Here is a 23,197-nt window from a genome sequence, read left to right as displayed (position 1 = left end):
ATTTACATTACCTTGCAGTTAATTCAGAGGCAGAACCCTAAGGAACAGATGGTACTTTTGTATCTTCTGCCATCAGTTCTGCCCTTTTGTATTGTTGCTCCATGACGGTATCTGAAAAACACACGTTGTGTGACTGTGATTTGAACATCTCCGCTGTTACCAAGCTTCACAAGTATAAGCACAGCTGATTTCCATGCCCTAGGATTGCTTTTTTGGGGGAAAGGGAGCAGGCTGAATCAAAGATGGAATTTGTAAACTGATTCTGATTCACTTGATCTGATTGTGTGAGGGAAGTTATTCTAGAGCATTTCCTTTATTTTTCTTAAAAGCAGCCTAAAAGGATCTTTTACAGGGATCTCTTTCATATTCTGTTTTGTTTAGCTATCATCTCCTGTCAAAGGTGTTCACACAGACCTGAACGATGAGTTGTGGCACTGTGGTAAACTGCCTCCTTTGGAAGATTTTTAGAAGCCTTTCTTTGAAGGTTTGGCCTTTAGCCTATGAGGGTCAAAACACGTTTGGGAGCTTATATTATTTGTCACCAGGGAGAGCCTAGGGTAAACCTAGAAGCACATTTCACTTCAGAATCCACATGATTAAAATTAAAATAGTATGTCTGGTATGTATACAGGAAAAAAAATAATAATTGGATTTTCTTCTGTATCCTCAAATAAGTCCAGCAGGCAATTAATCCAAAATAATATATATAAAATGTGTAATGTTTGTGTGTGTCTCTTTCTATATATGTCTGTATATATAAAATATATGCAAAATTTCCACATCAATAGATAACAGCATTAATATATTAGAACAACAAAACTCTGCAGACGAAGTCCTGATTCCATAAGTTTAAAAATTTGCAATTGTCTATGGACCTTGTGTAGACAACTCCACTAGAAATGATGATTCACAGATATTCTAACTCCAAGTTACAAAAAGTAGCTTTGTCATAGGATATTGTTACAGAACTGGTAATGAAATTGAGCTCAAGGATGCCTCAGATGAACCTTTCATATACAGAGTGGGCTTTAACTTTCAGATTTGAAATCCAAAACATTGCCAGAAAAGGATGCACTCTTCATGAACTGGTCTATGACATATCAAAAAGAGATTGCACAACAGTAATTTTTAGCATCATTGTCAATCACTCAGCTTCAAAACTGCTAGGACTGGTAGGAGAATATATCAGTCCTGTAATATAAACATCCTTGCATTTTAAAGCAGCTAAAAATTGTACTGTAAATTTAGAACTAGATTTTAACAGCGTGAGAGAATCTCCAGGTGATGTGGAGTTGGCTCAATTATTTTGTATTCATTCTGTGTTCTAAAGGAACTAAAAGGAAATGGTAAGACCAGACATTTCTTTTACTCTAGATATGTTATATAGCTGCTATGAGCTGAAACAGTTCAGAGCTCTGGGTCTGATGCTCTATATCTCTACATATAAAAATACAGAAGAAATTGAGTAAGGAGGAGTAAAATTCTTCCTGAACTGATCCATAGTATTTGTCATAAGCTTTGCTCTAGGATATTGCACTGCATGCAAGAACTGAGTCACTAACTCAGAAAGCAGGGAACTTCTGTTGCATTACTTACTGTCATCAATCTGTTGCATAGTCTAAGCAAGTCACTTCCCTTTGTCTTGATTCTCTTTTTCCCTTGTCTTTTCTGTATCGAATATACACTTTTGAGGACAGGCTGTATTTTGATCATATATATGCTAAAGCCAGCCCTAGGACTCCAAGTGCTGGATCAAAAACATCACAACTGCATGTTGCAAAACCCTTCTCCAGTATAAACCAGCTCTGAAGGTACACATTTTGGGTCTGTTTGTTTTCCAGAATAACCCTGTACTAGCAGCCTCTTCACTACCTCAAGTCTTTACCTTACAGGCTGTGATGCTTGTTCTCACGTCATGGGAAAAGCTTTCTTACAATACAAACTATGATGTGTTCTGGTTATTACGGCTGAGATACAACTTGTGCCCAAGCCTGACCTGGACCTGTAGAGCTGAATGATTACCAGCTCAGATCTGGTACCACATCAGATTGGAACAACTTTCTCATGCAGTGTCTTTGTGTTCCAGGTGCTTCTGGAACGTTTAGATCCTAATATAACAATTGCACCTAGAGCAAAATTAACAAAACTTCTGTCTCACAGATTTTGAATTAGTTCTTCAAGCTGTTTTTAGATTATGCTGGTGGAAGACAGAGTTAACTTTCATGTGCTTTTCAGTTTACTTTCATGTTCTACAAGTGAGAAATACATATCTTTACAAGCATACCTTCTGATTGTTGGCTCTTACAAGTATATTTTTCTTTCATGTTTTAAAAAATACTTTGGATGTTTGCATTTATTTGTGCTGTGGTGTTTTTTTACAGGAAAGTGTAGGTCCATTTAATAACACTGAGATTCACAGAATGACTGCCATTTTTGACAGCCATTATATAGTATTGACAGTATTCTTGTAAAATGGAAACATGAAATGTACCATTTACTAATAGCTTAATAAGCTGATCACCGGAAATATTTTCTCTTAAACAAGGTAAAAGAGACTCATCTCCCCTTTTGCTCCCTCCCCTCTCTTCCTTCAGAGAAGGAGAATCACAATTACACCTCCGGGAAAGAAGTCTAGTGTTCACACTTCATCAAAGGAGGATCAAACACTTTAAACTCTTCTTTTTTAAGTTAATAGTTTCCAGACCATCATTAGTCATTTCTTATTTTTAAGTGAGAAAAGTCATTGTACTGAAAATAAAAGCCATATCCAAAGACTGAAAAAGTTTGACCTGTAATACGTAGCAGACAACCTTTATTGGAGCTTAAAAACTTCTACAGGATGGAAATACTGGCAAGTTATCATCTTTTTGGGCTTAATATAAGTTTTTTGATGCTTCTGTTGTGTTATTACTCTTATTGCTCATATAGAAAGTAATATTCAGTACAATGTTTTGTACTCTTGTAACCAAGTTAAACAGCATTGCCCAGTCTGAATTTAACAGTATTGTACTGAGTTGTAAATGTAAGCAGTTGTATGATAAACATTTATTGAAAAGTGGAGTCTTTTTACATGTTCCTTCCATTCCTCTGTGTTGCCAAGGTGACCATACAGAGATAAACCAGCTTAAAATGTAAATAACCATATCCCTGAATATTTCAAATTCAGAATGTCTACTGAGTAACATTAGAACTGTCAGACTTATACAAGTAATCGTATCTGAAAGATCCTGCAGCTTTTAGTTACAGATCTTTTAAGGTTATAGCCTCACAAGAAGGCAATCCACTGAATTATGTTTTTCCTCCCATAAATTGCAATGCAGCAATATTCTGTTGTGCAAAATAAATTGTTCAGAAAAAGTAAATTCAAGATAAGACTTGGAATTACTGTGATGTCATACTACGATGGCAGACTGACAATCAGTCTTGAGCTGATAACCTTCAATGTATGATTTTTATAGAAGTTCAAATGACTGTCAGCAACTAAACTACTGTCAAGCACTGGCATAGGCTTTCTTTCAAACACTTTTCCATTTGCCAGATTTCAGTTCCATAAAAACAAAATGTTTCCCAAAAAGACATAAGTGAGGCACTTCACTCCAAGGAGACTTCAAGGCTGGAATTCTTGAGCTGATCATATTCATTCCTCACATGCTGTACCACCAATGCAGTAGGGGATACCCTGTTTCACTCAGTTGAAAGGCTGGGTTTCAGAGGTTAGCAGATGACAAAAAATAGGTGTAGCTTCCAGCACTGGACAGAACTCTGGCACAAGAGCTCTATACATATTTCCTAAAAGTGTAAGAAGCTTCCTAATATTATTTTTTAAAAAATATGTAAAAATACATACTGAAGATTCAATGTTTTCCTTGCTTTTTAGGTGCAAACAAGTGGGGTTTTCAAAAATCACACAATAATTACATGCATTTACAATGTTATGCTTTTTAAAAAATACGACTGTGTAACACAGATCAGCCAGTGACTTCGGCATGGTAACACCACGTGTAACTAGGCTTAATTTTTTGTCACTTTCCAAGCTTTTAAGTACTGCTCCTAATGCTTTGGTAGAGCATTCAGAGCAGTCCAGTTCCTGCAGAGAGATCATGTGAGTTCAGAAAACTAATTTATGTTTACCTTTTAAGATCTGTGCAGCACAGAAGAAAACAAGATTTCTATCTTCCCCATGACAGTCTGCTAGCTCTGCCATTTCCCTGGGAAGCAGAAGAGCAAAGTTCAGAGTCGTCCTCAGACAAAAATTGTCCTTTTCCTACCTTTTGGAGCAAAGTCTCATTCAGAAGGTTGTATGCAGGCTGGAATTCAGCTGCTCCCTCCCATTCTTTTGCCCACCAAAATTCCACTGGATTCTACACATTTGACAGGTGTTACCATAACTGTTGTGTCAGTTAAAAAGAAGGCTGCAGGGTTAATTGACTTGTAGGGAGCTGAAGTCTTCCTCACCTCCCAGGAAAGAGGAACAGAGTATTTATTATGTTGTGTTGTGGTAGCTGTTGATGCATGAGCATTTGCCTGGGCATGGTCCCACATTCATGCTACCATTCCCCTTTGGGAGTCTCTGACGCCCACCAGGAAGTGGTGGAGCTTTCCACATACATGCGTAAAAAGGGGATTCTATGTTTTTTTCTTTTAAGCATACCTATGTTCTGCCATTAGATTAGGGAAGCTGTTTGAGAATGGAATAAAAAGTTGTTTGTACAGAGATTAGTTTTTCTTCATACCACTAAGACAATAGCAAACAAAACACCATAAGCTTTTGAAGGACAAGGTGAGAAAATCTATTCAGAACCAGAGATCAAGTCCAGAGCAAAATGAAACAGGACTGAAGACTAAAAGAGACAGAGTAGAAAGAGCAGCCAGGAAGAAGGAAATATTTGTGAACACAGCTACAGGTATCAAATACAATTAGAAGAATGGGTAAGTGGTGGGATCACCTCACAGAGCAGATGGAGAAACATCCATTAGTCACACTCACAGTCTAGTTCCCGGGTGGTGACATCTTTAAATGCCATTTAATTGTTCTTAGTCAGAAAGAGATTTAATAGGTCTGATGTAGTCTAGCAATTAAAAAATATACAGAGAAAAAGGATACACAACAAATTTTTCCCTCAAAATAAAAATTGTAAATTTCTTGCCAATTTTTAGATAAACAGGTACTAGCCTGTACACTGGAAAAATGGCAATGTGGGTTGCCTAGCACTCTTCAGAAGTGACGGAACTTTGTGTGAGCAGCCAAAATAGCTTTCTAAGGCACAAGATAATCATCCTTCATATTGGATGTGGCTTCCGTCTGCCCCATTGACTGGATCACTGCTGCCAGAAGCAGTTTGTAATGTGATGAAGGGCTGCTTCAAGGAATGATGGAGGGGAGGGCAAGCAGGGTGGGAAGGAATAGCCAGCTACTGCACAACAGATATTTTATAGCAGGAATTCACACTGAGAGGCTGTTGAAATAGTGTTCAGTGAATGGCAGTGATTGAAATACTATTCTTATTGTACACGCAAGGACCGATTCAGATACGGCATAAGAAGGTGCAGCTTCATTGAAGTCAATAGTGCAGCACCCACTGGGCCTGAATTTAGCTCACAGTAGGACTTGCTGTGAAGTGTATTACACTAATGATAGCTATGGCAACATACTGTTTTCTGCATGACCTAGATGCATTTGTCCCACATAGATGTTTTCGCACCAAGACAGTGCTTTTTCTAAGTTTCTTACCAGGAAGAAGATGAAATTGAGAGGTGTATTTTTAGGCTCTAGATTATGCCTTTCTGTGGGTTTTAACCCATTTGTTGAAGGGTTATGCAGGGCTCCCCTTCACAGTTAGTAGGCCGGTAAGGAATTTGCACACAGGCTTTCTAAAGCCAGGTCCGTATCGATAGCTTCCCAAAGTTAACTATAACTGTATATTCTATTATTCAACCATTTTAGTTCATCATACACAGGTTTAAAAGACAGCTTTTTTTTTTTTTTTTTTTTTTTTTTACCAGCTCTTACCCAGTGGTACTTAGTTAACTGAGAACCAAGTTACTAATTTCTCCCTCAGTAGAAGACATCCAGGGAATCGTATGTTTCAGGCTTTCAGGGAAAGAAGATTTCCTGAGAAATAGAGACAGAAAGGTATTTTTTTTGGCAAAATTCTGGCTATCAAGGTAGAACATGCACTTACAGACTTGCCATCCCTCAAGCAAAGTGCAAACTTTTAATCCGATATTTAGTGTTTTGCCTGGATATAAGGGCCTACAAATTTATTCATCTTTATAAAGCATTATCAAGCGCTAGTTCTACTTCAGGGGGAATTCAGACAATCAAAAGGTCATAACTTCCTGTGCAAGCTATGCAAGACTTCACAGTTTGGTTTTGTGGGTTTCGTTTGCTTTGTTTTAAGCTACATGATAAATGTATGTGATACATGTTGGCTCCTTTTATATAAGCCTGGTTCTTTCCACCTTCCACAAAACATATTGTTCTGTTCTGCTTTCACAGTTTCTTTCTATTCTTCTAACAAGATAAGAAAAACTCAAGTAAGTTTTAAACAGTGCTTATTTGTTTCCTAAAAGTGCAACATATTTATTGAGTATATCATGCTTGTCAGGATAGTTCATCCTTCCTTTAGTTCCGAACTATCATACTATGAAATAATTTTATTAGTAACTTCTATAGTGTACAGTGTCATAAAAAACTGTACACAGAGGAATGATTCTGATCAAATAACTCTAAAAATGAATGTATGAGCAGCAAATAACTTCAGCATTAAAAACAATAAAATTACATTCAATAGAATATGAAGTAATTTTTACTTCCAATTAAATAAGCAAGCATTTAATTAGAATTGAGGTAGACTACAGCTAAGTTACAAAGCAGGTTGTATCCATCAGACTTATTTGCCTCACTTTCTCAAATTCAAATCATGGAGTTGGTTGATCAGCTTGGATTTACTGGCTCCTTTCTAATCCCTCTGTGTATACTTTTAAATCACTTACAAAATGGCCTTCTCAGCATGGATCATGATTCAGACCTACAGGAAGGATCTACATAAAAAAATCAGTGCAGGCATTGAATGGAAATATGGTCCTCATTTGTGCCACAAGGAATGTGAGTCTTTGTACATTGCAAGGAGGATTATCCAGGAAAGGGTGATACAAACGGTGATACTCAGCTCTGGTGCATAGCTAGAACAACTCGTTACAGAATGGCAAATTATTGAATTATTTTAGCAAATCAAGTAACTTGTTTACATGCATTTTAACCAATGCAGTTTGATCTGTATATAAAGCCTGTGCATTAAACCTGCTATAGTATGCAGTATTCAAAGACAGCAATCATGTCAAGGTTTATAACTGACTGAATTATATATGAATGAAATGTTGCAATGATGATTAGGAAACTGATTTCTTTCACAAAAGAAGCCACTTTCACTTTTTGTCATTAAAGAGGACACATTCTTGAGAAATATTTTAATATTTTAAACCAGCGTTTTTGAAAGAAAGTTTATTCACCTTTCCAATTCATGAAGTTCCTTATGGAGCAATAGAAAGAAATCACCACAGATTTTGTCAGTTTGATGAAAAATTTACAGAACTTTGTTATAAGTTTCTAATTCTAACCTTTCCTATTTTAGGAGTGGAAGGTGGAAACTGCACTTTATCATGACTTTCAGTCTTTTATATACCTGTTTGAAATTGTCCACATGAATCAGACCTTTGTTTTTAATGCTGATACTTAAAGCATTCTTAATAGTTCTAGATTCATCTGAGTTTGTGAAGAATAAAATGTTGTGCTGTTTTGGTAGTTTTGTGTTTGGATCTGAAAAGCAAACTTGCACCTGTAGATGTAAGCATTTCAGCTTGCGTTATATTTATTGTTCTTAAAAGCAGGCAATATTTTCAGATGTTCTTGAGTAAAATCCAGAGGAATTTATTTCACTAATTTGCTTACGATCACTTGAAAAAATGTGTGCTTAAAGGAGCTAAAATCCAGAATTCTATTCGAAACCTTTGATTTTCTGTAATATAATTGGGAAATTTTTGCCCCTGTTATATCTATGGAACAATCACATAACATTTCAAATATGCTAATATATGTTAGTCTGGGATATTCCAATGCCTGTTGCTATATAATTGGAGATATATCAGGATGCTGAAGACTGCACAGAAAGTTGTAGCAGAATGGGAGAATCACAAGTAATGAAAGTATCAGTAAGCAACTGGATGTTCCAGAGCAAAAGATTACTGAATGAGTAAGACTTTACACCATGAATAATCACAGCAGAATAAAACAAGGACAAAGAATATTTATTTATGATGTTGTAAATTAAATCATCAATGGCTGCAGTATGAGAAGCTTCCTGGGATAACATGACTACACTTCAAAAAAACAGTGGTGAGGGCTCCATTCCTTACACTGCAAGGAGTTTCTTGTGCAGCTGAATTGCTTCACGGCGTTGATGGTAGTAAGAATAAAACCACATATCTCAAATAATGTACTGCTTCTTTCCTTCTGGTTTATTGGACTTTTGTTGTGTGGGTTTTTGTCCTTTCTCCAAGGCAGGAAAAAAACTATTAGGAGAGAGACGGATTTCTCCAATGAGCCTACAGGCAATGCAAAATTCATATGCCTCCACCTGCAGCTGGGCAAAGCATGATATGGTGCACAAATAGGAAGGGAAATTTTTTCCCCGTTTTTTCGGAGGCAAGAACCCTGGTTACTACTGGGCATCATGACCCACTTGTCCATTTTTAGGAAGAAGTGGATACTTTCCATGGGAGAAGCCCAAGCATCAGGTTTGCTCCTTGGAGCATTAATAAAAGGGCTCAGTTAGCTTCATCTCATTATTTTACTATGAGTATTGACTTTGGCCTAGAGTCATGTATAGATAAAATGGTGCAAGGGCTTGTCCTAAGTGATTACTCAGAATTACAAATCATTTCACATGTAACTGAATACTGCAGCCTAGTTGGCACTCTGCCCCTTGCTTTTCCCACCTTCAGCCCTCCAGCATCCCCCTCTCCCCCCTCCCTGGCCCCAATAAGAGAATGAATCCAGCTTTGGTTAAATGGGCAATTAATCTTACTCACTGAAAGTGGAATTTTAATTCACGAGCATGAGGAGGACATACATGCCTATCACACAGCATGACACCAACAAAGATTTCAGAAAAATATTTAATGGGTAGCCTGGTAGCAGGGAGACAACAAGGAGCATGTAACTGTGTATGTGCCCTTTCTCTAACAAAGTAAACTCTAATATACAGGACTGGTTTTTTTTTCTGGTGCTAGTAATTGGCTGATCATGTCTGATCATGTAAAAGGTTATCCACTAAATGTGTGTGTTTTAAAAAGGAATGAGAAAGAAAGTGAGAAAGATAAATTTTAGTAGCGCTGGGATTCTAAAAGCCCATTATTTTTAAGAGTGCGGAGAGAATCAATAAAATAAAGAGACACATAAAAGCTCAAGATACTCTTGGTACATCCAAATAAAATAAAATAGAAAGTGCAATGTTCAACTTATAGAGTGCAAAATGGGAAATGAGAAGAGAGTCTGTTAGGGATACACCAGGTTTCCTGAGTGCATCTTCTATGGTATATTACAGCAATTTTCCCTTTAGCAAGACCCTAGCATATTGTCTAAGGTTTGTTTCATATCTAGGCTTTGTGTGAAGGAAGAAGAATCTTGAAAGAGTTACTTTGTACAAGTACCTATGAGCAATGATTTGATTTAATAGATATTGCTGCTTAGTCAGAATATCAAATTCCCATAAGGTCACAAAGCAGATTTTCCTCTCAGTTTAGTACAGGTCTAAACAGAATAAAAATGTTCTCTGTCAGCCATATGGTATATAAAGTAATCAAATGCCTGCTCACAAAGGAAAGTCAGAGTTCAGTAATTTAAAAAAAAAAAAACTTCATAATTTTTAATTTATATATTATGGTAAAGTATTTGAGTATATGTCTTTGGTACCATTTTTGCTTGTCATGATTATTTCTACATTAAAACCAGATTAAAATACAGAAAGGGCATAAGATTTCAGCAAAGCAGACCTTGCTTACTTTATAATAGTGATCTCTCACCTGAATATTTTACACTGGGCTTTGTAAAGAAGTAACAAAATATCCCAGAAACAGCAAACAACTTAAGGAATTTCCGTGAAACTTTGACCTTGCCAAATTAGAGCTTAAATTATTAATGATCAACATTAACAATGTATAATGGATTTATAATTGCAATAATTGCTTTGCTGAGGTGTATGCATTTTTTGGAATTGAAGGATCATATTGTTTTTTGTGTTCATTGCATTTCATACTTGAATGTTTGTGCCCTTTCCATGCACTTCATTCTCTACAGTGGAAATAATTGTAATTTCTTTTCTAAATTCAGTCTGAAGGGTGCTACTGAAATTAAACATTTTTAGCAATTGGGAAAATAGCTTCATAGAGATAATTTGAAATTTGGCATTTTGTTTAAAGCATCAAGATTTAAGCAGCTTACAGACCAGTGTTTAACCCCTTAGTGGGATCAGCTCTGTTGCTTGCACCATGACTGAATATGTAAGTCTCAGGAAACTGCCTCCTGAAAGGATTGGTTAACCTTGCCATTTTGGGGGGTAATCTGAAGAGCTTTCTTGACAGAGTGTAGCAAGGAATATATCTGATTATTATAATTATTATAACTAGCTGAAGGTCCATTATGCAGTCATATATACTCAATAAATCATTTGCCAGTTGTGGTTGCTCTATCTGTCAAATCATATTTCAGCTAACTACTAAGTGTGTGTGTGGTTTTGGTGGTGGTGTTCTAATCTGTTTCCATTTCTTCAGTGATATTTAAAGGATTACTATTCCTAATTTGCAATATTAGCATAAAAATAATCTCTTTTCACCTAAATAAAGAAACAGAGGAAAAGTGTAAGATAAGTCCTGAATACCTTACTACTGAAAGGAATGTCTGTACAGTATAATATGATGCAAATGAACTGGACAAAGACAAATATCTACCTTTTCAGTAAATAATACACATGCCAAGTCATGTATGGTATCTGGTCATGATGTGACATTTTTAAAAAATTTAATAAACTAGGGAAGCTTTTCCTACACATATTTTGAGAGAACCAAACCCGTGAACTCATTTATGCTTGTAAAATTTTTCATGTGCACAATAACTACAACTGAATTTGTTACTGGAATGTACTTTTACAGATAAAATCACCCAAACTGTTTTGAAAACATGAACCCTAAAGATCTACAGGCACAACAATGTCAGGATCTGTTTAGGCCAGAACTAGAGTCATAACTTAAGTGGCTCATGTTATTACCGCCCATTGCTGAAACTATTCCATCATAATGAGGATGATCTCTTTTATGGAGCCATACAATTTATCATCAGTAAGAAACTTAAACAACTCATTTAACTTAAACACCTGAACCCTTGCTACTTTAAGTACATCATATAAATGACTTTATGTACCTTCTTGCCTAGAAAAGTGGTAAAAATGGACAAAAGCCTATAATGTGTAGTCATTCAGTTTGTCGACACTTTGGAAAGTTATAATTATGCGACAGAAAAGCAATTAAGGAAAATCTATGCTTCTCACAGTTTAAAAATATATATATATATTGTTTACATTATTTTAGGCCCTGATATTTTAGAATAAATGAGAATTTATCTCCTACATTTCAGAAGTGCTACAAAAGTTAAGGAGTGACAAAAAGGTGTGAAGCAGGTAAAATACATATTTCACAGAGAAGCTTATTTAAAATGTACTAGGGTTTCAAAGACAATGTGCATATGACATGTAGATGATGCTCAAATGAAGTTCTTTTGTGCATCCTGTGCATGTGCACAATGTGTGCATGGCACTGTTTACATATGCCTGCACTGCTCTGTACTGCACTTGAATAAGGGCAAAAGCTGATGGGATACTACGAGTGAAAATAAGCCCATCTCTGGAAAAGATTACAACATCTTCAGATTGTTTCAAAAATGTTATTTAATGCTTTTATTAACTATGGTAGTAGAAGACAGATTCTGACATGTTTTAACATCCCTTAATGAGGGAGATCTGGCATGCTGACCATGGACTGGGCCAGCCCGGCAGGAAGCTGTTGCACAGGGAGAAGGGAAAAGATGCTCTAAAGCATCCTCTGGAGCCTGCCAGCTGTTAAGCCCACTGAAAATGAGATGTTCAGCTGGTAAAATGCCTAGTATTGAATCTCATTAATAAAATAATTTCTTTGTGACCACTGTTTGAACTCAACAAGCTATATCCTCTGTTCTTTCCCTTTCAGCACAAAGGACTGGAGAAGAGAAGATCAACTGGCCCCCACCGCCACAAGAGGATGCACATTCCAGTGACTTCTACCTTCAGGATCTTCACTGGGGAGAGATCTGGAAGAGGGAAAAGTAACTGCTGTTCATGCAACCCTATTTACACAGAGTTTTCATGAGAGGAAGGCTAGAAGGTGAAATGTAGCCTACTTTTGATCTGTTTGGTATCACAGTGTCTCAGTATCTCCAGGGTACTGTTCAGGCACCCTCCCTTACTGCTTCCCTGCTCTTTGCAGGCAACACTGGCCACTTAGGTTCTCCAGAAGGCTGAATGCTGCAGACAATTTTGTTCTTAACTATCTTATAAGTAGATGCTCTACTTCTCAGTACCAGTGCCACCCTGAATCTCGTCATATGTCAGCAGGCAAATTGACCTGTTTAGTTCTACATGTTTCTTCTCTTTCATGAAGGAAACAATTGAAAAGTTCATTGGAAAGAGCACATAAGTGTTATGCTAGCAAAGATTTTGTTATTACTACAGACTACAGGGGAAAAAAATACTTTCTCTAGCAAAACTGAAATGAATACAGACTCACTTAAAATCTGCATCATATTTTCATGCCCTGGAGTTTCCTTATTTTTCAGTGACTGGAACAAAATGACAAGACAATGTAGGTGTAGTTCATTCCATTCCTGAGAGAGAGCTGTTGACTCTACGATTGGGTAAATTATTCATTAAATGTAAAGGAAAAAGAAAGAGTAAACAAAATTGATATGTAACTTGCTTTTAGCTTTGATAACCTCTCACTTCTAATTACAAATAAAAGGTTTCTCCGTATCTGTTGTCAAAATTAAAATAATGAACATTATCTACTTCCTCTCTGGCCCCTTCAGACATCCTGTGAAACTACAATAGGGTGCTGAAGTTCTGTCTCTGTCTGGGTGACTTCTCTGCAAATGAAGATGGATGGAGTTTTTCCATTTTAATTAGTAAGACCAGCTGCTCTCTAAAAGGCAGAGTGGGTTGGATTTTTGCAGGTCTTCCAAGCTAATGTATCATCGGAGTTTTAGTGATTGATTAAATAACTCTCTGGCCTAAGTTTCCACAGATAAGACATCTCAGTAGTTTAAACAGACATCATGCAAATATCCATCCATATATATTTGTAAATATATACATATCATGTAGCAAAGATATTTATTTTGACCCATTCTGACAGTCATTTTTAACACTTAAAAAAATCACTAATTGTTTTACATTTATTTATCATATTTCTTAAATTGTCATTCCTTTACCTTCTTTCACCAACAATAGAGTTTTTATGATGAGAAAGATGTGTACACCACTAGAAGTGTGATTGCTGTATGCATCATACTATTTCTCTTCAGAGCCACTTCTTTTTACTGATCATCAGGCGTTTGCTTGTTTTGTTTCCTCTCAGCAACTTTCTGAAACACCTTGCTTTGCTTGGAGAGATAGCAGCTCTCTTTAACAGCCAGAAAAGGTTGCTGCAAGCACAAAGCAGCCAACCCTTTTCTTGGAAGAGCCCCTCTGCATCTTTATAGTCTTTTACCTATCCATGGATTTCTGGTAATGAGGTGGTACATTGCAGTACAGAATGCAGGCTGAGAACAATCTTTTAAACTGTTACTTTCTACTGGGCTGCATTAACCTGTGGGGTTTTCTTCCATTTTGCTAAATAAACAGAAAGTAGTTCTCTGTTCTGTTTTAAAACTTAATAAGTTTTCACAGCTTATCTCATAACCTCATAATTGAAAGTGTGCTATGATTCTTAGAAAGGGGTGGTCCATTCCTGTTACAGATAGCCAATGTGCTGGTGTCATAAATGGCCATTTTATAGATGGATAATGTACTATAGTCATAATTCTTTATTGCTGATGGTTATTGCACTAGATCATGACCCTTGGATATTGAGAGTCAGTTTTTAATATCACAACCATTTACAGAGGTTAATGGACTAGGTTTTGCAGCTTTTGACCTTTTGATGGTGAGGGTTAGAAGGTTGCATTTGTGCACTAAACTGCCAGAAAATATCTGTTTATTTATCTTAGCTATATTAGGCATGGTTACTATATTTAATCAAGAAGCTGAGAGCAACATGACTTGCAAGAATTAAAATTATTAGAGCCACATCTTCTAAGGTACACTTAGTATGAGATTTTCAATTGTTATTAATGAGAAAGTCAATGTTTATTAACATTCAATCTCTACTATGTTTCATCTACGTGAATACAGTTGAAATTGAATTATGTTAGCTGGAAAATATTTGAAAACCACGACTCTCAATATGGAATTGTTTTGAGGCTCACGATCAGGTTTATGATTTGGCTAGGTTACCTATGCACGGCTTGTTCCAGTGATACGCGTACTGATCTGAAACGGTCACAGGAGGCTAATCACAAGGGTACGTTTTCCGGTTGAAGTATATGAACTCTTCTGTTTCAGAAACCATTTTTCTTATGCTATAAAATGCCTGCAACACAAGGCAGCCATTTTAGCATTTCTCCAACAATGAAACAAACATCAGGTCTGTAGTATCAAGAATACAATGGACTACAAACGTAGAAAATAAAAATTTAGGTTTTTTTCCTTTTAGAAGTTTAAATCAGTTTTGTCAGCTACCTAGAAAGTAAAAGATGGAGGTGAAGGAAAGATAAAAAGCTCAGCAACAAAAGCAGGAGAATCCAGTAATTATTCTGAAGTCAGTACTTCAAAGGATGGACTAATGCTATATCTGGGGGATATTAAAAGACCCTGTCTATATTTAAAATCAACTTAGAGAAGTAAATTGTGATTTGATTGTGAACAAGTGGAGATGTTCACAAAATAGAAGGAGAAAAGGTGGTGAATCTCTGGCAGAAAGAAGCAGGAATATTGAATGAAAATAGTAAAAGGACAGTGAGTTCTCCAAGTTCGGAGCAAGACCTGATGCTCTGACCAAGGTTCCTAAATTGTCCAGCTGTCTTTTTATAAGTTAATTCTAAGAACTAGAGAATTGGAGATTTCTTCCTTTGTTTTTAGGCAACAAAAGTTTTGCAGATTTCTGACTTTTTAAAGATTTATTATTACTATTATTTCTCTTTAAAAATGTTTTTACTACTGGATAACTCAGGCTCAAAGGAAATTTGTCCAACGCTAACCTGAATTTGTAAAGCTCCTCAACTGCACTGGCTTTTTTATTTCTATTTGTCCTTCTCACAGCTTTATCCTCCCTTCCCCCTCTTCTTTACTGCCTCTTCTTTGCTATCATAGCAGTGTGGGTGGGAGTGCTGCATTTTGTTTGCTGAGACTGTGATGCTGAATGATTCCAATATAATCAAACTACACTTTTATAGTGCCGCTTTATACCATGCAGCCCAGGGTGCTAACAGAATAATAAAATTAGCAGCTCAGATAATGACGAGCAAGGCAGGTCAAACAAATAATCTTTTAGACCTGGAATTGAAACTGGAATGGTATCAGAGTTGCAAACAGCCAGAGGCAGTGATGAGAGAGATGAGACAGTACTTAACCAAGCCCCAAGCACAGATATTTGGGGAGTGTTTTGGAGATCTGATCATGGATGATACTGAGTGCTTCCTGCAGGCCAAGAGAAAGTCAAAGTGAATGGGCTACAGCTACAGCAGTGCTGCTGACAAGTACTCAGCATCTGAAAGAATTGGACTCTAATGCCCAACCTGAATTTTTATTTGTAATCAGTATTGTGTTTTTGAGGTACCTAGGGGCAAGGGTATTTCTACTCTACCTCATATGTAGTTGATTATCTCATTTTACCTTCAGCTTGACTCCATTTACAATGAAAAAAATAATGTAACAGTTAACTAAACATTGCTGATGTGATGAAGTGCTTATGTGGATTTCTTTAAAAGGGTGTTTGGGGAGGTAAAAGCCAACAGTGCATTTGCAGTTTGAGATCATGGAAATTTCCTCTTTTTCAAGAAGGTAGCTTACAAATCTCACAGCACAAGGAAATGTTTCTTATATTACGAGGATCTAAACCAAATCTATCATGAAGCTGCCCTCCAAAAGTGTGGGGGACTCTAAGATTTACACTGGTTAGGTACAAGTGCTTTTCGCTTATCAAATGGGTGACGGTCAGATCGATTAACTACAGTATATAGTACTTAAAGTGATGAAGAAAGACATTGGATGGTCAAATGATTAATGTCAAGTTATCCATTTTGATGTTTGAAATCCTAATTGTGTTTAGTTCTGACCTCCACCCTCATTGCTACCAATGTAATTACAGAATCTCATCTAAATGAGACAGATTTAAAAAAAACACAAACAACAAAAAAAAACCCAAAAAAACCACAAGGAAATTGATGTCTACAGTTTTTCTCAGAAGATTCTGTTGTATCTACACATAGAAAACAGTTAAATTCATCATTCTTTCGGCTGTCTGAAATACGTTCTTAGGAGGTAATAGCATTTCATTGCTTAAAGTTATACATTTGTATTTCTTTCTTTCTCTTTTTCTCTCTTTCTCTCCCTTGTTCATTGCTTACTCTTTTGTTTGTACAATGTTCTTTTATCCTGAGCAATATAACATTTTAGTTCTTGTAATAAATGCCTTCATGTGAGGCAGCTCAGCTAAGAGAATGTTATTAGACTGTGCTCTCAGGCAGTGCACCTTCACACGATCAATACGAATCTGAGGCTCTGTTCATTCCCTCTTTGCTTAAATTCCCTGCAAATGTGCAAGGGAAGCAGCAAAGGGTGTCATCAATCATGGGCTACTCTGACATACGCTGAAACCTGACCAATGCTGAGATGTTTTAATAAGGCATCCATTAAAACCCTCAAATAAATTGCAATTTGAAAACAGAACATAATACAAGCCAAGTTTTCCTCATCCATCTTGTGGCATGTCATGTAATGTAATTGCGCTGTTAATTTATCCAAGAACTTTCTCTGTACATGATTTCATTGGTGTTGCTTAATTTCCCTGCAGACTATTTGTGTGTGTATGTGTGCATGTAGGTGGGTATACATGCATGTGTTGTGCATATATGTATATGTATCTGTTTCCACTTTAGGGGTAGATTAATGGCTCTGTTTAGCAAGGCATTAGCCAGAGAAACAATCAAGGATTTGAAATGTTTGACATTTTGTCAATGGCTCCTGAGCTTTCTGGTATTTCCTAACCAGTTCTTGCCTGGAGCAGGCCCCCCTTTCCCTCCCTTCCCAGCTCACCATTGGTTTACACCCCTCAAGAGTGGGATCACTCAGAGCGCCTGTGGATCCCATCAATAAATATTGACAAAAGGGTTGAGGGACCATTTAAGATCGCAAAGCAATGGCAGTCAAAACAAGACAATGCTGATTTCTGTTCCTGTGCTTGGGAGGCATGCATGAAGTCTTGACAAGGGTGAGGAAAGCAAGAAGGTGTAAATCAATAGCACAGAATGAAAAAGTGTTTCTGTAAAATAATGTTAAAGCAATTACATTTAATTTTCTTTTTTTTTAACATAAGTGCTGGGAGGGAAGATACAGGCAGGAGCTCATATAGATTTCTTTGTCTCCCATGCATAAATCTAAAAGTAATATTATTCCTCATGTATGGCTGCATCAGCAGTTTCTTCACTTTTATTTATTCTTCTGGGTTTTTCTTAATCCTTTATCTCTTTTTGCTGTGAGACAAAAAAATTCACAGACATAAAGCAAAAATATGGCTGCCACACACATCCACTTTAAATATGGTCTTCCATTCTAACTTTAACAAATTATGATTTTGTTTCACTCAGTTTCCATTTTAGAGTCAATAGCTGCCATATGCAAAAAACCAAAACCAAAACAAAAGAAAAGCTCCTGACTTTTTTCAGTACAGGGATATTAAAACTAAATATAAAATACTAATAAATGGCTTTTCAAACTAAACAAACCAGGACAATTAATTTTGACTTCTATAGTTTGAGACTTTCTAGGACAATGCACCTCATTTCTAAAGAACTAGTCCTAAAGCTATTTTTTTACTTCTGTGTTTTCAGTTACATTGCAGACAGGTACAGGGACATATTCTGTATGTGGATAGAATTAAAGACCTGGCTTTCTGAGTCACTGAGCACCCCAGTTTCTGAATGCCACAGAAACTACAGGGATCAGTACTGATGATAATAACATCCCAAACGTGCAGTACAAGGTTACTAAGCACGTAATGGATATTCCAGTCATTGTAGTGCCAGCATCTTAAATCTTTATGGAAGTAATTTTAAATCACTGGGAAAAAAAAATAAAAACCCAACAACTTAAGTTTTAATTTTTCAAATACCTGATTCCATTTTTTACATCAGAGTTCAGGTATCAGAGCGCAAAGCATTTAAAAAGGGACATGAGGCAATACCACTGCAACCACTCACAAAAGCTTCCTTCCATGCTGACATTCAAACAACTGAACAATATGTGCTACTAAGGCTTAGAGCATCAATTAGTATTGGTTTCAGCCACAATGTCTCCCACAGCCAGCATTTAGAAAACTGTGAATATACCTGCACAAAATACACTCACCTGATTTTTCACCATTTTTTTCCCAAGAAATTATTTTAAGTGTATGTTCTAATGAGGCAAAACCAGATTTTTCCAAAAGACTATTTTGTTAATTTTCTTGCATTTAAGGCAGAGTTTTATTTCTTTGTTTCTGTTTAATCAACCCTAAGAACAACACTGCAATTATATGAAGAATTTGGTGGGGTACTTGATCAATTATGCAGTAACCATCCTTGAAATGCTTGTTTTGATATCAAAATGATGCCACTGTAATCATTCTGAGTAATCATTACTTCACTTACCTCCTTCTACATTTAATATTCCTAAGACTGCTAATATTATAGAAGAGAAAAATTAACAGAGATCTATTAATAGTGATTTGTTTAGATGCGTAGGTAAAAACCACGATTTTTTTATATATATAGGATTAATGAAATATTAATACACTGAGAACACTGAATTCAATTCTGTCAGTCTACTTTAAGGAGAAGAAATTAATATGAGTCTTAAAATGATATAAAAACATTAAATAGAACTGTGCTTGTTAAATAAAATTAAACAGAGTTTATGTGTCTGTTTCACATGCACTGGGCATGATTCTTACATTCCCTAAGGACGCTATACATCACTTTGCTAGTGTAAAGGGAGCATAAATCATATTTACACTTACTTCATGGCTGCTTTATACTGCCAGAGCCATGTAAAACAGTGCAAGTGTAAATGAAGTTTGAAATAAAAGGAAATGCAACAAAATTCTGTAAGCACAAGTAAAGCACAAAAGGCACACTCATGTAGTTCTGGTACTGAACTACAGCCATTATGGAAATCAATGGAGGGACTATTCAGTTTCTTCCTTAGGAAACACAGGAACATTTAAAGGAAAAAAGCTTGACTGTTGAGTCCACTGTGGCCTGCCCCATTTAACCCTGGGATGTTTTTAAAAGGGCTGATTTGTTTTACTTTTTGATTTCCTTTCTCTGAGCTCTTTCTTGAACTGATTTATAATTCTTGCATCTATTGCTGCCTTCAGCTACCCTTTAATTCAGCTACCCCCATAATTCAGCTATCCTTTGTGTAATTAAATTCTGCCTGAATTGCTTATAGGCTTATATTGCTTATAAGCTTCCTTCTTAATTTCAGTCTGTGATCTCTTGTTTCTGAGTTACTAAAATTGTACTAGTTATACCAGGAATAATGTATTTTGACTACTAAAATACCTGTGTCTGAATTCAGTCTGAATCTCAGATAGGTAGGCAAGAAAAATCTCTGTAAACTTACATTTGAATTGAAATTTTGTTCCTTAGAATTTTCTAGTATTGGTGTGTGACATCTGAAATCTGTGGAGATAAAATATGTGATGCTATAAACACTCCATATAAAATAAAATAAAATTTTCAACCCTAGTCTGATGGCATTTCCCATATTTTCTTAACTGTTCCTTAGTCCAAATTTGGGTATGCCTAAATGTTCAAAATTCCCATTTGTGCTATTTATAATATGCATTTTTATATGCTTTCCTAATGCTCTGATAGTTATGTGTCTCTTAAAGGAACAGGCTGCTTTTTCCTTCTCCTCCCCCTTCCACTTTCAAAACAATCTCAGGAAAATATGCCAGTAAACCAACATGACCACATGCAGTGATATTTTCAAGAAAACCTCAGGAGAAAACCATTTAAATTTCATAGCATAAATCTGAGCTCTTGGCCAGCCTTCCGTTTGCAAGTCGCCTGCACAACTCTCATGCTAATTCTCCACCAAACCTCCAGTTTTATGAAAGCTATATTTTATCTGTTTGGTTCTTTGCAGTCACATGAGAGTTGAAAAAGGAATATTAGCACCACTCACATTTTATAGTGGGAGTCACAGTACTTGGTTGACCCCTTTTTCAGGTCCTATTGAATTTCCTATACAAAGGAAATGAAAATGTTTTATATTTAATACAGCAGCATATAACAAGAGGCTTAGTTATTACACATAGTGCTGCAATTTTCTGCCTTTTGTTTCAGTTGCCTGAACTAAAATTTCAAAGCACAATGTTTTGGGTTTTGGGGGGGAGGGGTTTGTTTGTTTTTTAATGTTGCGGCTTCAGACAGGAGCAACGAGGAACACTATCATACATCTGCAATTCACTCTGAGCTAGTAACATGGGGATCAGAGAATACCAGCGCTGCCACTGCATGCACCTTTTCTCATTTCACCCCCAACCTCACATAAAATGTGTTTGAGATGGTACCTTTTCAGTGAGGTCTTGCCACTGTAGACTTCTTCATGAATAGATGAAATGATTAGTGTTAAATAATCCTGCTCCCTGCACTTACTCACTCTCTTCCACGTGCCTTGAGAGGAGTTGTAGCATTTGGGTAATTCTGTCCCCTGAATCTTTCATCTAATCTGTTGACCTGTATATCTTTCTCCCCAGTTGCTACAAACCTGAAGAAAAAGTCAGCTCATAGTACCTAAATTACACCAGCTGTATAAAACAGGACTAAATTCTACTTACTGTGGCAAGCAAATAAAGCATATATTCTAATAAGGAATTTAATACTGGTGCCACAAAGTCAATGTTATGACATAATTTAGATTGCTTAAAAGCTCTTACTGCGAAATAAAATACCACATGTGAAATTCTAATTCTGGGAATTAAGCCATTGGTTTCAATTGGTCAGGATTTCACTCAGAATATTTGAAAGGCCAAATATTTGGCAAGCCTGGAATAGATAGAAGGCTCAAGTAGCTTTTGGGGAGCTAAAAAAAAAGACAAACATATATGAATTGGGCTATATATCTATTGTTCGAAGCAATGCACTTGCACATGCTCTATGTATTTATTTCTGCTTTAAACAGAGATAATACAAACACTTATCCCATGGCATTGCTTACAAAATATAAAGATCCAAACAATCTCCTATGGGAAATGGCTAGATTCTCATCTGGGTTATTATACTAGCAATGAATGAAGATAAAACTTTAGAAGTGGTTGAAGTGCAGAACAATGCCAAATATATGCTCAAGAGGACATTGCAGGCAAAATGGTAAAGGTAAAACAAAGCCTAGCTGAAAGAAACCTCACTGTCTTCCAGCAGATGCTATGCGTATTTGCAATAAAATTGATGGAATAGAAGTCATATATATCTTCAAGGATAAATATGAGATTATAATAACAGAGAGACAACAAAACCAAGTTCATGGCAGGAAAACGTAACCGCCACAAAATAAAACTAAAAGAAAAGGTATTTTTTTTTAGGGAAAGAACAATGTTAGTACTAACAGCTTACATTCAGAGCTTGCAGTTTCACAGTATCTGGAATCCTGGAATTAGGATTTTCTTGCAAAATTTAATGCCTTTCTGCAGTATTACTTAAAAGCAATGAATTTTTCAAGGTTTTCTGGTTGCAAGAAAACCTAAATTATCTCTGCATTCTTTATTAGCTCCCTCTTGGGCTCCTGCTCCAGTCAGTGGCCTGTTCTTGAACCCTCCAGTGCTTGCTATCAACATGGATGCATTCCTAATTTAACAACTCTAGTTTAACTGGAAACCCTGCGTCCATGACTGTTTCACTGCCTATGGGACCACATACCCACAGCAGTGGTTGCTGCCTGTAGGAGTTGTTCAAATATCTTGTTCATCCCAATGAATGGAATCCTTACCTACATGCTAATGCTTATCTAATCCTTAACTATACACTAGCTGCAAATAATATGTTCTGGTGACCACTCTTTTTACCTCACTTACTCCAAGACCACCTTTGTCTGAAGAGGACAAGAAAAGAGGCAGATTTTTAAATATATATATAAATATATATAATTTTTTGGAAGTCTTGTGCTACTTACTCTAGAATTAATTGGAATTTGATGGGATCTGCATTGTCCGTTTGACATACAAAATGCTGGCGTGACAGACAATGCCGAAAAAAAGAGATACTCATGTGAACAGTGCAGACAAGCAACACGATATTAAGCTGAGATTCATATTATGATACAATCAAACACTGGTGACAGGAATCTCTCTTGTAATGGAGACCATAGTGAAAGTTTAAGCCAGGTTTGGATTCCAAATCTCAGCGTTTTGCGGGGAGGGATTGAATTCTGTGGGTTTGTTTCAGACCCATTTGAGGGAAATATGAAAGCTTTTTTAGAAATTGTTTTTTGTTTCTTGCTCTGCCTCTCAGAGTAAGGCACTGCCACCAGAAGGAAACAAGGCTTTTTGGTGATCAACACTGGTCCTAATAGATTCATAAATCTACAGTATATTAAGACAGGAATTTTGTTCAAAATTACATTTTAATGTTTGAAACTTTTAGTACTTCTTTTTTCTGTCTTTGTTAGGGGAAGGGCATAGATGATGTAGATATCGAAGAGGAACTTAGCTCTCCAACAAGGACGGCAGACTTCACCCTTCTACCTGTAACACC

This window comes from Falco cherrug, chromosome 7 (assembly GCF_023634085.1).
Source record: "Falco cherrug isolate bFalChe1 chromosome 7, bFalChe1.pri, whole genome shotgun sequence".
Taxonomy (NCBI): Eukaryota; Metazoa; Chordata; class Aves; order Falconiformes; family Falconidae; genus Falco; species Falco cherrug.
The sequence above is the reverse complement of the archived record's forward strand: the minus strand, read 5'-3'. Positions refer to the sequence as shown.